Genomic DNA, 14,347 nt, shown 5'->3' on the forward strand with positions numbered 1-14,347 from the left:
TGTAAAAATATGTGACTCTTGCAAGGGGGATGGAACAAAGTGTGTAAAAGATGGAAATGAAAAAGTGACTGTACTTCCTAAAATTGTTTGTGCAGGGACACTGAAACCTGAATTGGATTCTGTTGGGCCTGGGGTGGAGGCTGAGGTGGCTGCTTCCACTCGGGAAATTGTGGTTCCGGGGAACTCTTTTTCAGTTAAGCAAAAACATGGTTGTTCTGGTCTTTGTCAATCTATAGATACAGAGAAAGAAAAATTGGCTTTAAGGGTGGAGTCCTTTGAAAGGAAGAGATGGAAGAAACTCGCGACTGTGTTGTTGCTGAAATTCAAAAAGCTGGACTTGAAATCTCTGCAACGAAAATTCAACAAGTTTCACCTTAGAAGTACCTGGGATGGAAGATGATGGAAGACGATGGAAGACGACAATAATACCACAGAAAATTCAGATCCGAGCCAGAGTCAACAACCTACAAGAGTTGCAACAACTTCTAGGAGAAATCAACTGGGTCAGACCGATGTTGGGAATCACCAATGATGAACTGAGTCCGCTCTTCGATTTGCTGAGAGGAAGTTGCGACATCACTTCGCCAAGAACTTTAACCCCTGAAGCTCGTGCTGCTCTCGACAAAGTCACAGAAGCTCTTCAAAAAAGACAAGCTCATCGCTGCGTTCCTGAAAATCCTTTCTTTCTTGCAATCTTAGGAGAGAAGATGCAGCTTTGTGGTCTCATTTTCCAGTGGGATGCCACAGAACAAGATCCTTTGTTAATAATGGAATGGGTTTTTCCTCCCTACAGGTTTTCAAAGACCATTTGCTCAGTTTTAGAAATGATTGCATACATTATAATTAAGGCTAGAACCAGATTGTTAACTTTGGCAGGTCAAGAATGTTCAGTTATCTATTTGCCATTGAAAAATGATTATTTCAATTGGGCAATGCAAAATTCTGATGATTTACAATATGCATTCTTAGGTTTTCCAGGTGTTTGTTCCATACACTATCCAGCTCACAAACTACTGCAAGCAAAATTGAGTTTCAGAGAAAAACCTAAATTAAGTGAAGAACCTTTACATGCTGTGACTCTCTTCACTGATGGCTCTGGTGAAAGCCACAAGTCCGTTGTGACTTGGTTTAATCAAAAGACTGATGTTTGGGAATCTGATATTCAAACAGTAGAGGGATCCCCTCAAATTGTTGAGCTTGCTGCAGTAGTTTGAGCTTTTCAGCTGTTTCCTCAGCCTTTTAATTTGGTCACAGATTCTGCTTATGTTGCTAATGTAGTCAGGAGAATAGAAGGTTCCATTTTAAAGGATGTTAGTAATGAAACTGTACATCGTTGGCTTTCATGTCTTTTTATAACTTTGCAATATAGAACTAATCCATATTTTGTTTCTCACATTAGGGCGCATTCTTCACTTCCTGGATTTTTAGTGGAAGGAAATGCAAGAGCGGACAAGCTGACAATGGTCATTTCTAACACATTGCCAAATAGTTTTGAACAAGCAAAATTGAGTCATGCCTTTTTCCACCAAAATGCACAAGCACTCATGCGAATGTTCCAAATCACTAAAAGTCAAGCTAAAGCTATCATTCATACTTGCCCTGACTGTCAATTGGTACAACCTCCTGTTTCTACAGGAGCAATCAACCCCCGAGGCTTACAAAGCCTACAGTTGTGGCAAACAGGTGTTACTAAATAGCCTTCTTTTGGTAAATTTAAAAATATTCATGTTTCCATAGACACGTTCTCTGGTGCAGTTTTTGCTTCCCTTCACACAGGTGAAACTGGCAGCCATGCCTGTCATCATTTCCTGCAAGCTTTTGCTTCATTGGGTATACCCCAAGAAGTAAAAACTGACAATGGTCCCGCATACATATCTCAAAAATTGGCCACATTTTTAAATGAATGGGGTGTTTGACACATTTTTGGTATTCCCCACTCTCCCACAAGCCAAGCAATCATTGAAAGAACACATCAAACCTTAAAACGCATATTAGATCAACAGAGAGGGGGAACGGAAATCACCCCACAGATGAGACTGAGTAAGGCTTTGTATGGTTTTAATTTTCTAAATAGTTCAAGTACAAAACCAGGTTTTAATTTTCTAAATAGTTCAAGTACAGAACCAGATCCACCAATCTTTAGACACTTTTCAAATAGCACACAGGCAAAACTGAAAGAACATCCTTCTCTTCTAATTAGAAACCCTGACTCTGGACAGATGGAAGGCCCGTTTCAATTAATAACGTGGGGCAAAGGGTATGCTTCTATTTCCACAGGTGCTGGAAGAATTAAGTGGGTTCCTGCCAAAAACGTCAAACCGTATCGCACTTCAGAACCTGTTGTCGAGCCTAGAACTGAGGAAGCGAGTACGCAGACGTGGACCGAATGGAAGGATCCCGGGTCTCGCCTGACGCCTCTTGTGCCTGACGTTCTTTGTGCATCGGTGGAACCCATGAACTCTGATTTTGTGCCAATGTTATTTATGAGTATACGAATTGAATGCTGAATGTTTGTTTAACAAAGCTAATTTTTGGCTGAAAATTTAGGTTATTGTTTTTGTTTAGAAAGAATTCTGCCAAAACTTAGTTCTTGAAAGAGATGGGGCAGAATCAAATGGTATACTTGTTTTGCTTGATTTTAATTGTTTTTTGTCGTGCAGATTTGCCTGTGGATCAACCGAAAACGAGTGTTTGGGTGACCTTAGCCAAGGCTGCCGGATCGGATACTATATGTCTGTCTAATTCGGAACCAGAAAAGCCTTTCTCAACCTGTTTGGTTGGTGTGCCAGTGAAAGAGTTTCCTTTGGTCAGAAAAGAATCCAATGGTAAACCAGGTGGAATTGACAATGGAAACCAGTCCTTCCTTCAATTGGAACATTTGTTTGAAAAAACTTCTCAGGGCAGCAAATGTTTCAAACAGTTGGGATGTGTTTCTGGAGACGGACCAATATCCACGGCAATTGCCAGAAGGGTATTGGATCATTTGCGGAGACAGAGGTTGGCAAGGCATTCCAGCCCACCTTGAAGGTGGCCCTTGTAGCATTGGTATGCTTACCATAATTGCCCCCACTGCCAAAGCAGTGATGATAAAGAAACAAAGGAAAACAAGAGCTGTTCCTCATTATGATGAGAACTGTCAGAGTGATTTTATGCCTTGGAATGCCGCCAGAAGGCTTTCAGCAGGTATATTTCTACCCCAATTGGCTTCAGCTGTGGCATTGAGACAATTAGATCGAGTTGGATGTTGGCTGAGCAAACAAGCTAATGCCACATCCTCCGCAATCAGTGATATGTTGACCGATGTTGATAGTATTAGACATGCTACTCTTCAAAACAGAGCAGCCATTGATTTTCTTTTACTGGCACAAGGACATGGTTGTGAGGAATTTGAAGGAGTGTGTTGTATGAATTTGTCTGATCATTCTGAATCCATTCACAAAAGCATTCAAAAATTAAAGGATCTGACAGCCCAAATTAAAGAAGATGGAGGTTCCTGGTTGGATGATTTGTTTCAAAATTGGAGTTTTGCACCTTGGCTAAGGCAACTTTGCAAGATAGGTCTTTACATATTAGGTGTTCTAATACTGATATTGATAGTGGCACCTTGTATAATCTGTTGTGTTCGGCGAATGATGAACAAAACAGTCCGAGAAGTTTTTGTCATTCAAGCAGGAGAATTAGGAAGTAGAAGCACAGAGAGTGTACGAAATCTCACGAAAGCAGTAGATGAGGGTATTGACATGAACGAAGATTTTGAATTAAGGCCTTGGAATCGACCAGAGTTTTTTGAACGATGCCTTGTGACTGTTGCCAAACGTGATTCATATCTCTCTTTCAGGGATTGGGTCTTCACAGCATTAAGTTGCTGTGCCGTAATATAGCAATGCTTCAGTTTAGTGAAAATAGGTCTTCAGCAGATAATAAGCAGAAATTTTGCAATAGAGCTATGAAACGCAAATAGCAAGCGACAAGAAAATGAAAGCTTCTGGGTCAAACAGAGAGGGGGAAATGTTGGAATCCATAAGGTTAGAGGATTTTTAAGAAATGGTTACAAAGAAGTATGTAGGCCTTAGACTGGAGTTTTGTTAGCATCGCAGAAAAGTTTCCCATGCAAGCAGAAAAAGTTTTCCATGCAAGCAGAAAAGTTTCCCAAGCAGTAGACGTGACAAATAACAATAGGCTTCTGTAGAATTGGCTTTAGGATGGCAACAAGGTTATTTAATGTATATCTTTAGAAGGCTAGCATGAATAGAACTCTGTTCTTTGTCTCTTATCAACTAGTCTTTGTTTTAGCTACGATTACCTATGTTTTATAAGATTGGATAGAATGCTTGTCAAGATGTGTTTTCTGTGTCTGATTGGCTGAATTCTAGTTTGAGATGATTTTATGTATTGCTGTATGAGCCCTGTTGAAGGAGACATTTTTTGGTGTGGATCAGTGAGCTGTCATGTCTCCATTTTGTATTTTGAGACTGATGTGCTGGAAATAAAAGCAAAAATCTCTTCACTGGTCTGGTTACCATGTTATCCATATTTGGATATTTTGCCGCGGCCTAGTGGGTTCCTTTTTTAAGGTGTGGGTTCCTGACACTATTGGACTTATACCTGTCCCGTCCCCCGCATATTGGTGCCTCGTGTGAGGACGTAGAATAGAAGAAAAACAAAGAAAAATCGTGGAAGTACCAGCTGCGGAGACCCAAGTGTTAACAAGGAGCACACTGTATCATCTCTCCCGCCGAAGCCAAGAAAATTGTAAGTAACTTATCTCGGGAGAGCGCTTGGGTGACGTCTGGAGGCAAAATAGAGAAAAAGAAAATTATTACAAGGACACAAAAATGGGAACAAATTTATCAAAAGTTGAATGGGATGTTTTTCATCAATTAGAGACAATGTTACAAGAAAAAGGTCACTCTGAAATTTCAAAAACTGAGCTTAAAAACTTACTTATCTGGGTTAAAGCGAATACGCAAGATTTAAATCTGCAGTCTGCTTTTACTTTTCATTTTTGGGATCAGATAAACTGGAGAATCTATAATCTAGTCTCTCTCAAAAAAGATGAAAGCTTAAGAGAACTTATGCCGGTTTGTAGAGCGCTGTTGGAGCACTGTTTTAAACAAACTGATAATAATAAGATCAACTTGGACTCAGAAAACAAAGCTTCTGGTTCTGTCTCATTAAATTCCAGTAAACCGGAGACTGTGTGAGTATCGGAGAATGTTACAAGTGTTGTTGCAAATGTTGAAAGTATTGCTTTGAACTCTGTTGAACAAAATCTTTCTTCTCTCTCTCTGGGAAAAAATGAGACTCTTTTGGACTTTTCTTCGCGTTGTTCTGTTAATGTAAAAATATGTGACTCTTGTAAGGGGGATGGAACAAAGTGTGTAAAAGATGGAAATGAAAAAGTGACTGTACTTCCTAAAATTGTTTGTGCAGGGACACTGAAACCTGAATTGGATTCTGTTGGGCCTGGGGTGGAGGCTGAGGTGGCTGCTTCCACTCGGGAAATTGTGGTTCCGGGGAACTCTTTTTCAGTTAAGCAAAAACAGGGTTGTTCTGGTGTTTGTCAATCTATAGATACAGAGAAAGAAAAATTGGCTTTAAGGGTGGAGTCCTTTGAAAGGAAGAGATGGAAGAAACTCGCGACTGTGTTGTTGCTGAAATTCAAAAAGCTGGACTTGAAATCTCTGCAACGAAAATTCAACAAGTTTCACCTTAGAAGTACCTGGGATGGAAGATGATGGAAGACGATGGAAGACGACAATAATACCACAGAAAATTCAGATCCGAACCAGAGTCAACAACCTACAAGAGTTACAACAACTTCTAGGAGAAATCAACTGGGTCAGACCGATGTTGGGAATCACCAATGATGAACTGAGTCCGCTCTTCCATTTGCTGAGAGGAAGTTGCGACATCACTTCGCCAAGAACTTTAACCCCTGAAGCTCGTGCTGCTCTTGACAAAGTCACAGAAGCTCTTCAAAAAAGACAAGCTCATCGCTGCGTTCCTGAAAATCCTTTCTTTCTTGCAATCTTAGGAGAGAAGATGCAGCTTTGTGGTCTCATTTTCCAGTGGGATGCCACAGAACAAGATCCTTTGTTAATAATGGAATGGGTTTTTCCTCCCTACAGGTTTTCAAAGACCATTTGCTCAGTTTTAGAAATGATTGCATACATTATAATTAAGGCTAGAACCAGATTGTTAACTTTGGCAGGTCAAGAATGTTCAGTTATCTATTTGCCATTGAAAAATGATTATTTCAATTGGGCAATGCAAAATTCTGATGATTTACAATATGCATTCTTAGGTTTTCCAGGTGTTTGTTCCATACACTATCCAGCTCACAAACTACTGCAAGCAAAATTGAGTTTCAGAGAAAAACCTAAATTAAGTGAAGAACCTTTACATGCTGTGACTCTCTTCACTGATGGCTCTGGTGAAAGCCACAAGTCCGTTGTGACTTGCTTTAATCAAAAGACTGATGTTTGGGAATCTGATATTCAAACAGTAGAGGGATCCCCTCAAATTGTTGAGCTTGCTGCAGTAGTTTGAGCTTTTCAGCTGTTTCCTCAGCCTTTTAATTTGGTCACAGATTCTGCTTATGTTGCTAATGTAGTCAGGAGAATAGAAGGTTCCATTTTAAAGGATGTTAGTAATGAAACTGTACATCGTTGGCTTTCATGTCTTTTTATGACTTTGCAATATAGAACTAATCCATATTTTGTTTCTCACATTAGGGCGCATTCTTCACTTCCTGGATTTTTAGTGGAAGGAAATGCAAGAGCGGACAAGCTGACAATGGTCATTTCTAACACATTGTCAAATATTTTTGAACAAGCAAAATTGAGTCATGCCTTTTTCCACCAAAATGCACAAGCACTCATGCGAATGTTCCAAATCACTAAAAGTCAAGCTAAAGCTATCATTCATACTTGCCCTGACTGTCAATTGGTACAACCTCCTGTTTCTACAGGAGCAATCAACCCCCGAGGCTTACAAAGCCTACAGTTGTGGCAAACAGGTGTTACTAAATAGCTTTCTTTTGGAAAATTTATAAATATTCATGTTTCCATAGACACGTTCTCTGGTGCAGTTTTTGCTTCCCTTCACACAGGTGAAACTGGCAGCCATGCCTGTCATCATTTCCTGCAAGCTTTTGCTTCATTGGGTATACCCCAAGAAGTAAAAACTGACAATGGTCCCGCATACATATCTCAAAAATTGGCCACATTTTTAAATGAATGGGGTGTTCGACACATTTTTGGTATTCCCCACTCTCCCACAAGCCAAGCAATCATTGAAAGAACACATCAAACCTTAAAACGCATATTAGATCAACAGAGAGGGGGAACGGAAATCACCCCACAGATGAGACTGAGTAAGGCTTTGTATGGTTTTAATTTTCTAAATAGTTCAAGTACAGAACCAGATCCACCAATCTTTAGACACTTTTCAAATAGCACACAGGCAAAACTGAAAGAACATCCTCCTCTTCTAATTAGAAACCCTGACTCTGGACAGATGGAAGGCCCGTTTCAATTAATAACGTGGGGCAAAGGGTATGCTTCTATTTCCACAGGTGCTGGAAGAATTAAGTGGGTTCCTGCCAAAAACGTCAAACCGTATCGCACTTCAGAACCTGTTGTCGAGCCTAGAACTGAGGAAGCGAGTACGCAGACGTGGACCGAATGGAAGGATCCCGGGTCTCGCCTGACGCCTCTTGTGCCTGACGTTCTTTGTGCATCGGTGGAACCCATGAACTCTGATTTTGTGCCAATGTTATTTATGAGTATACGAATTGAATGCTGAATGTTTGTTTAACAAAGCTAATTTTTGGCTGAAAAATTAGGTTATTGTTTTTGTTTAGAAAGAATTCTGCCAAAACTTAGTTCTTGAAAGAGATGGGGCAGAATCAAATGGTATACTTGTTTTGCTTGATTTTAATTGTTTATTGTCGTGCAGATTTGCCTGTGGATCAACCGAAAACGAGTGTTTGGGTGACCTTAGCCAAGGCTGCCGGATCGGATACTATATGCCTGTCTAATTCGGAACCAGAAAAGCCTTTCTCAACCTGTTTGGTTGGTGTGCCAGTGAAAGAGTTTCCTTTGGTCAGAAAAGAATCCAATGGTAAACCAGGTGGAATTGACAATGGAAACCAGTCCTTCCTTCAATTGGAACATTTGTTTGAAAAAACTTCTCAGGGCAGCAAATGTTTCAAACAGTTGGGATGTGTTTCTGGAGATGGACCAATATCCACGGCAATTGCCAAAAGGGTATTGGATCATTTGCGGAGACAGAGGTTGGCAAGGCATTCCAGCCCACCTTGAAGGTGGCCCTTGTAGCATTGGTATGCTTACCATAATTGCCCCCACTGCCAAAGCAGTGATGATAAAGAAACAAAGGAAAACAAGAGCTGTTCCTCATTATGATGAGAACTGTCAGAGTGATTTTATGCCTTGGAATGCCGCCAGAAGGGTTTCAGCAGGTATATTTCTACCCCAATTGGCTTCAGCTGTGGCATTGAGACAATTAGATCGAGTTGGATGTTGGCTGAGCAAACAAGCTAATTCCACATCCTCCGCAATCAGTGATATGTTGACCGATGTTGATAGTATTAGACATGCTACTCTTCAAAACAGAGCAGCCATTGATTTTCTTTTACTGGCACAAGGACATGGTTGTGAGGAATTTGAAGGAGTGTGTTGTATGAATTTGTCTGATCATTCTGAATCCATTCACAAAAGCATTCAAAAATTAAAGGATCTGACAGCCCAAATTAAAGAAGATGGAGGTTCCTGGTTGGATGATTTGTTTCAAAATTGGAGTTTTGCACCTTGGCTAAGGCAACTTTGCAAGATAGGTCTTTACATATTAGGTGTTCTAATACTGATATTGATAGTGGCACCTTGTATACTCTGTTGTGTTCGGCGAATGATGAACAAAACAGTCCGAGAAGTTTTTGTCATTCAAGCAGGAGAATTAGGAAGTAGAAGCACAGAGAGTGTACGAAATCTCACGAAAGCAGTAGATGAGGGTATTGACATGAACGAAGGTTTTGAATTAAGGCCTTGGAATCGACCAGAGTTTTTTGAACGATGCCTTGTGACTGTTGCCAAACGTGATTCATATCTCTCTTTCAGGGATTGGGTCTTCACAGCATTAAGTTGCTGTGCCGTAATATAGCAATGCTTCAGTTTAGTGAAAATAGGTCTTCAGCAGATAATAAGCAGAAATTTTGCAATAGAGCTATGAAACGCAAATAGCAAGCGACAAGAAAATGAAAGCTTCTGGGTCAAACAGAGAGGGGGAAATGTTGGAATCCATAAGGTTAGAGGATTTTTAAGAAATGGTTACAAAGAAGTATGTAGGCCTTAGACTGGAGTTTTGTTAGCATTGCAGAAAAGTTTCCCATGCAAGCAGAAAAAGTTTTCCATGCAAGCAGAAAAGTTTCCCAAGCAGTAGACGTGACAAATAACAATAGGCTTCTGTAGAATTGGCTTTAGGATGGCAACAAGGTTATTTAATGTATATCTTTAGAAGGTTAGCATGAATAGAACTCTGTTCTTTGTCTCTTATCAACTAGTCTTTGTTTTAGCTACGATTACCTATGTTTTATAAGATTGGTTAGAATGCTTGTCAAGATGTGTTTTCTGTGTCTGCTTGGCTGAATTCTAGTTTGAGATGATTTTATGTATTGCTGTATGAGCCCTGTTGAAGGAGACATTTTTTGGTGTGGATCAGTGAGCTGTCATGTCTCCATTTTGTATTTTGAGACTGATGTGCTGGAAATAAAAGCAAAAATCTCTTCACTGGTCTGGTTACCATGTTATCTATATTTGGATATTTTGCCGCGGCCTAGTGGGTTCCTTTTTTAAGGCGTGGGTTCCTGACACTATTGGACTTATACCTGTCCCGTCCCCCGCATATTGGTGCCTCGTGTGAGGATGTAGAATAGAAGAAAAACAAAGAAAAATCGTGGAAGTACCAGCTGTGGAGACCCAAGTGTTAAGAAGGAGGACACTGTATCATCTCTCCCGCCGAAGCCAAGAAAATTGTAAGTAACTTATCTCGGGAGAGCGCTTGGGTGACGTCTGGAGGCAAAATAGAGAAAAAGAAAGTTATTACAAGAACACAAAAATGGGAACGAATTTATCAAAAGTTGAATGGGATGTTTTTCATCAATTAGAGACAATGTTACAAGAAAAAGGTCACTCTGAAATTTCAAAAACTGAGCTTAAAAACTTACTTATCTGGGTTAAAGCGAATACGCAAGATTTAAATCTGCAGTCTGCTTTTACTTTTCATTTTTGGGATCAGATAAACTGGAGAATCTATAATCTAGTCTCTCTCAAAAAAGATGAAAGCTTAAGAGAACTTATGCCGGTTTGTGGAGCGCTGTTGGAGCACTGTTTTAAACAAACTGATAATAATAAGATCAACTTGGACTCAGAAAACAAAGCTTCTGGTTCTGTCTCATTAAATTCCAGTAAACCGGAGACTGTGTGAGTATCGGAGAATGTTACAAGTGTTGTTGCAAATGCTGAAAGTATTGCTTTGAACTCTGTTGAACAAAATCTTTCTTCTCTCTCTCTGGGAAAAAATGAGACTCTTTTGGACTTTTCTTCGCGTTGTTCTGTTAATGTAAAAATATGTGACTCTTGTAAGGGGGATGGAACAAAGTGTGTAAAAGATGGAAATGAAAAAGTGACTGTACTTCCTAAAATTGTTTGTGCAGGGACACTGAAACCTGAATTGGATTCTGTTGGGCCTGGGGTGGAGGCTGAGGTGGCTGCTTCCACTCGGGAAATTGTGGTTCCGGGGAACTCTTTTTCAGTTAAGCAAAAACATGGTTGTTCTGGTGTTTGTCAATCTATAGATACAGAGAAAGCAAAATTGGCTTTAAGGGTGGAGTCCTTTGAAAGGAAGAGATGGAAGAAACTCGCGACTGTGTTGTTGCTGAAATTCAAAAAGCTGGACTTGAAATCTCTGCAACGAAAATTCAACAAGTTTCACCTTAGAAGTACCTGGGATGGAAGATGATGGAAGACGATGGAAGACGACAATAATACCACAGAAAATTCAGATCCGAACCAGAGTCAACAACCTACAAGAGTTACAACAACTTCTAGGAGAAATCAACTGGGTCAGACCGATGTTGGGAATCACCAATGATGAACTGAGTCCGCTCTTCCATTTGCTGAGAGGACGTTGCGACATCACTTCGCCAAGAACTTTAACCCCTGAAGCTCGTGCTGCTCTCGACAAAGTCACAGAAGCTCTTCAAAAAAGACAAGCTCATCGCTGCGTTCCTGAAAATCCTTTCTTTCTTGCAATCTTAGGAGAGAAGATGCAGCTTTGTGGTCTCATTTTCCAGTGGGATGCCACAGACCAAGATCCTTTGTTAATAATGGAATGGGTTTTTCCTCCCTACAGGTTTTCAAAGACCATTTGCTCAGTTTTAGAAATGATTGCATACATTATAATTAAGGCTAGAACCAGATTGTTAACTTTGGCAGGTCAAGAATGTTCAGTTATCTATTTGCCATTGAAAAATGATTATTTCAATTGGGCAATGCAAAATTCTGATGATTTACAATATGCATTCTTAGGTTTTCCAGGTGTTTGTTCCATACACTATCCAGCTCACAAACTACTGCAAGCAAAATTGAGTTTCAGAGAAAAACCTAAATTAAGTGAAGAACCCTTACATGCTGTGACTCTCTTCACTGATGGCTCTGGTGAAAGCCACAAGTCCGTTGTGACTTGGTTTAATCAAAAGACTGATGTTTGGGAATCTGATATTCAAACAGTAGAGGGATCCCCTCAAATTGTTGAGCTTGCTGCAGTAGTTTGAGCTTTTCAGCTGTTTCCTCAGCCTTTTAATTTGGTCACAGATTCTGCTTATGTTGCTAATGTAGTCAGGAGAATAGAAGGTTCCATTTTAAAGGATGTTAGTAATGAAACTGTACATCGTTGGCTTTCATGTCTTTTTATGACTTTGCAATATAGAACTAATCCATATTTTGTTTCTCACATTAGGGCGCATTCTTCACTTCCTGGATTTTTAGTGGAAGGAAATGCAAGAGCGGACAAGCTGACAATGGTCATTTCTAACACATTGTCAAATATTTTTGAACAAGCAAAATTGAGTCATGCCTTTTTCCACCAAAATGCACAAGCACTCATGCGAATGTTCCAAATCACTAAAAGTCAAGCTAAAGCTATCATTCATACTTGCCCTGACTGTCAATTGGTACAACCTCCTATTTCTACAGGAGCAATCAACCCCTGAGGCTTACAAAGCCTACAGTTGTGGCAAACAGGTGTTACTAAATAGCCTTCTTTTGGTAAATTTAAAAATATTCATGTTTCCATAGACACGTTCTCTGGTGCAGTTTTTGCTTCCCTTCACACAGGTGAAACTGGCAGCCATGCCTGTCATCATTTCCTGCAAGCTTTTGCTTCATTGGGTATACCCCAAGAAGTAAAAACTGACAATGGTCCCGCATACATATCTCAAAAATTGGCCACATTTTTAAATGAATGGGGTGTTCGACACATTTTTGGTATTTCCCACTCTCCCACAAGCCAAGCAATCATTGAAAGAACACATCAAACCTTAAAACGCATATTAGATCAACAGAGAGGGGGAACGGAAATCACCCCACAGATGAGACTGAGTAAGGCTTTGTATGGTTTTAATTTTCTAAATAGTTCAAGTACAGAACCAGATCCACCAATCTTTAGACACTTTTCAAATAGCACACAGGCAAAACTGAAAGAACATCCTCCTCTTCTAATTAGAAACCCTGACTCTGGACAGATGGAAGGCCCGTTTCAACTAATAACGTGGGGCAAAGGGTATGCTTCTATTTCCACAGGTGCTGGAAGAATTAAGTGGGTTCCTGCCAAAAACGTCAAACCGTATCGCACTTCAGAACCTGTTGTCGAGCCTAGAACTGAGGAAGCGAGTACGCAGACGTGGACCGAATGGAAGGATCCCGGGTCTCGCCTGACGCCTCTTGTGCCTGACGTTCTTTGTGCATCGGTGGAACCCATGAACTCTGATTTTGTGCCAATGTTATTTATGAGTATACGAATTGAATGCTGAATGTTTGTTTTACAAAGCTAGTTTTTGGCTGAAAAATTAGGTTATTGTTTTTGTTTAGAAAGAATTCTGCCAAAACTTAGTTCTTGAAAGAGATGGGGCAGAATCAAATGGTATACTTGTTTTGCTTGATTTTAATTGTTTTTTGTCGTGCAGATTTGCCTGTGGATCAACCGAAAACGAGTGTTTGGGTGACCTTAGCCAAGGCTGCCGGATCGGATACTATATGTCTGTCTAATTCGGAACCAGAAAAGCCTTTCTCAACCTGTTTGGTTGGTGTGCCAGTGAAAGAGTTTCCTTTGGTCAGAAAAGAATCCAATGGTAAACCAGGTGGAATTGACAATGGAAACCAGTCCTCCCTTCAATTGGAACATTTGTTTGAAAAAACTTCTCAGGGCAGCAAATGTTTCAAACAGTTGGGATGTGTTTCTGGAGACGGACCAATATCCACGGCAATTGCCAGAAGGGTATTGGATCATTTGCGGAGACAGAGGTTGGCAAGGCATTCCAGCCCACCTTGAAGGTGGCCCTTGTAGCATTGGTATGCTTACCATAATTGCCCCCACTGCCAAAGCAGTGATGATAAAGAAACAAAGGAAAACAAGAGCTGTTCCTCATTATGATGAGAACTGTCAGAGTGATTTTATGCCTTGGAATGCCGCCAGAAGGCTTTCAGCAGGTGTATTTCTACCGCAATTGGCTTCAGCTGTGGCATTGAGACAATTAGATCGAGTTGGATGTTGGCTGAGCAAACAAGCTAATGCCACATCCTCCGCAATCAGTGATATGTTGACCGATGTTGATAGTATTAGACATGCTACTCTTCAAAACAGAGCAGCCATTGATTTTCTTTTACTGGCACAAGGACATGGTTGTGAGGAATTTGAAGGAGTGTGTTGTATGAATTTGTCTGATCATTCTGAATCCATTCACAAAAGCATTCAAAAATTAAAGGATCTGACAGCCCAAATTAAAGAAGATGGAGGTTCCTGGTTGGATGATTTGTTTCAAAATTGGAGTTTTGCACCTTGGCTAAGGCAACTTTGCAAGATAGGTCTTTACATATTAGGTGTTCTAATACTGATATTGATAGTGGCACCTTGTATACTCTGTTGTGTTCGGCGAATGATGAACAAAACAGTCCGAGAAGTTTTTGTCATTCAAGCAGGAGAATTAGGAAGTAGAAGCACAGAGAGTGTACGAAATCTCACGAAAGCAGTAGATGAGGGTATTGACATG

Source organism: Melospiza melodia, chromosome W (genome assembly GCF_035770615.1).
Source record: "Melospiza melodia melodia isolate bMelMel2 chromosome W, bMelMel2.pri, whole genome shotgun sequence".
NCBI classification, from domain to species: Eukaryota; Metazoa; Chordata; class Aves; order Passeriformes; family Passerellidae; genus Melospiza; species Melospiza melodia.